The sequence below is a fragment of the Lactuca virosa genome, chromosome 3 (genome assembly GCF_052849685.1).
Source record: "Lactuca virosa cultivar CGN04683 chromosome 3, Lactuca_virosa_CGN04683_v6, whole genome shotgun sequence".
NCBI lineage: Eukaryota > Viridiplantae > Streptophyta > Magnoliopsida > Asterales > Asteraceae > Lactuca > Lactuca virosa.
In genome coordinates, this window is record NC_136428.1 from 72,637,165 (window position 1) to 72,640,205 (window position 3,041).

Here is a 3,041-nt window from a genome sequence, read left to right on the forward strand (position 1 = left end):
AGTACCTTCCTCTCCTATAATCAATATGGACTACTTTAATTGGATATGAATTCAGACTTTCGGGTATTTATTGATCATCCAGAGAAAGAAGAAGGCCTTATGGTTGGGAACGCTAGCTAGCTCAAGTCAACTTCAACAACTTGTATGTTTTATTTGTTATATGACTACTAACTAAAACCTCAACTTTTAGTTTCATCATATAGTATGTCATATATGATATATGTACTCTACTCTACTTGCAACTTTATTTAAATTCATTCATGGATCTCGATTTTGATATATTATAGATATAAAGATTTTTTCTTTCTTTATTTCTTGGTTGGTGGTAGTTGTCAGAGCCTCAGATAGAGAGGGGTCAAGTTATGTTACCTTATTACCTTAAAGTAAATCATAATGTAACCTGCGAGTGTTTTGTTTGTAAATTGCATCTCAACTTTTGATAATGTCCCCGCCATTTCCCGTTGAACAGTTTCAGATCCTGTGTTGATTCTTGGTTCATTATCACTTTTTATTGGACATTAATTACAGGCATAAGAGATTATTGTTTACCTAAAGAAATAAGATGAAGTAAAGGTTCAAAATAATTAGCTTTGGCCGTTTTCACGATATTCTGATGAAGAATAGAGAGATTATCCAAGAGCTTTTTGGCATCAGTGGCAGCTTGAGGGTCATCACTACCAAATATGGTAACAAGAAGAAGTATGCAACCTTGACTACTCCCAATTATGTTTCTTGATTGTTATGGCCAAGTAATTTACTTATCATACTTTATATCATTCTATCGAAGCTATTTTAGTCTTTTTCTTATTAGTGTAAATTTTCAGACAAATTGCGACTGCTACTGGTCCATGTGGAAACAACAGAGACTACATTTTCTTTCTGGAGAAAGCTATTTTTGATATTGGTATGTTAATCTTCCCCTTGTCTTTTATTCTTTTTATTTATTTGTTAAATTACTTAATTGCCCTGTGTCAGCTTTTGTTTTTGCCCCACTAGATTCTTGCTTATCTCCTTGAAGCATATCTAAATTATGGTTTGTATATAATTAGGTCATGAAGACGACATGATGATAAAATTGGCAAATGAAGTGAGAAAAGTACTTGGAAACACGGGTTTAGGAATACCAAAAGAGAGCAACAACAGCAACAGCAACAACAATAGATTAACAGGACCTTCTCATAAACCCAAGTCACCTCATAAATTGCTTCATCTTGTTGAAGCAATTGCCATGGACACCTGACTTAAGATAATAGGAGAGAGGACAGAAGACAGGCATATATAACTTCATTCACTTAACTCCCACTGAAGCGGCTGGCCAATAACACGACGACACATCAACAACCTCATTTACTTCTCGTTTACGGCTGGCTAATATGGGTGCTCATGTAACAATAACACAGATGAAGTGATTTCTTTTAATAAGCACAATGTTAGACATGCTGGCTAGCATTTTTTTCAGTCTCTGCTTTGTGATTTTGCCTCACACTCTCACAGTATGAAAGTATAAATGAAGTTGTTTTTTTTTTTTGCCACTAACTTGAATGCAAAACAGGTGGTGGTTTAGATAAGCCAAACGAATGGGGATTTGATACTACACAGGTTGATAATATTCTCAAAAAGTTGAAAGTTGTAATTTCTTCAATTTTCTTCACCTGAGCCTGTTCTCTCTTTTTTTTTTAAAGTTTATTCACATAAATTATCTTATTAATCAAAATTTCATGTATATTTTGACAGCAAGCAACACAAACAAAACATGATGAAGGTATGCTTAAGTAACTGATTTGTAATCGTGATGAAGCTTTAGTATTTGTTAACTCATGATCCTTGTTTTCTTATCTCAGAGGATGATGATGAAGAAACAGACTTACCAAAGGACAATAGTGAAAAAACTACACGTCCCCAAGGAAGGTCATTTTCTTGCTCAAAATCGAATTTAATTCTAAATTATTCATTATATCCAAATTATTAATACATAGGTATATATTAATATATTATCAGATACAAGAGAAGGGAGATAGGAAAGCTTGTGAATGCATACTCTGCTCAGGATCTTGAAGCATCTGATATAAGCAAATGCGTGTTGATGCGCGTCGTACAAACTTCCTGCCTTTAGACCTGTTCAAATTCAAAATCTCCGTTTTACCAGACTTCACTAGTTGTTAAATAGCTTCTGTATGAAACAAACCTGTGTGTTTAGCCCCATTTTTTTATATTATTATTATTATTTAATTATTTGATATTGTTTCTAATATTTTTTTGTATGAATATGTATGTATTGTCTCTTTTAGGCTGCTTCTCAAGTTCATAGAGGTCAATATTCAACTAGCTTTGTTGATGGTTTTGTATGATTATTAGACATTCGAACACTTGATAGGGATGTTTTCCATTTCATCTTAATTCTTTCACAGTTACTAAATTACCCATATAGGAATTCATGATTACTTAATTTAATGGTGATTTCCAATCTTTTTTGATTTCCAACATTCATCGCTCAAAAAATTGGATCTGTAGGTTGCTATTATTCCTCACAATTTAACCATATTTTTTCACTGTTATGCAGTTTTATGACAAGTTTAACATCCGCCATAACATCGTTGAACTTCTAGAATACCAAAATGCTTGGAAACAGGTAACTTTTTATTATTATGCCTCCAATAATTAGGTATAGAGCAGGAGAGGCTATGTGACTGGAAATCTTCATATTTTATTAACGAACCTATGGCATCCAATAAGTCGGAACAACTTGTATGAACAAGTTATGCAAAGAAAGCTTCACTACAAAAACATTCCACGTGGTTGAGTATAGTTATCGATGTGCTTTTAGGGAACCTTTTTGGCCTTACATTGCTGACACATGCAAATTCCGCTTGTTTGACTATTTTGACCTTCACTAGTGATGTTACAAACCACTAATAAGCTGTGCACGATTAATGGGAAACCCTACTTGTTTTAACTTGAACACTAAGCTTGCAGGAGTTCTTCACACTCTTTCTTTAAATTCAATTCAAATTTGGTCTACAGTATTAGGCTACATGCGTTTT

At 33.5% G+C, this 3,041-nt stretch overlaps 1 long non-coding RNA gene across 1 annotated transcript; it reads left to right on the forward strand.

The window, feature by feature from the left end:
• The first annotated feature begins 1,681 nt into the window (after positions 1 to 1,681).
• Positions 1,682 to 2,014, forward strand: LOC145163150 (uncharacterized). Its single transcript, XR_013739606.1, has 3 exons — positions 1,682 to 1,762; positions 1,842 to 1,908; positions 1,999 to 2,014. It is a non-coding gene; the product is annotated as an uncharacterized LOC145163150 (long non-coding RNA).
• Positions 2,015 to 3,041: the final 1,027 nt, after the last annotated feature.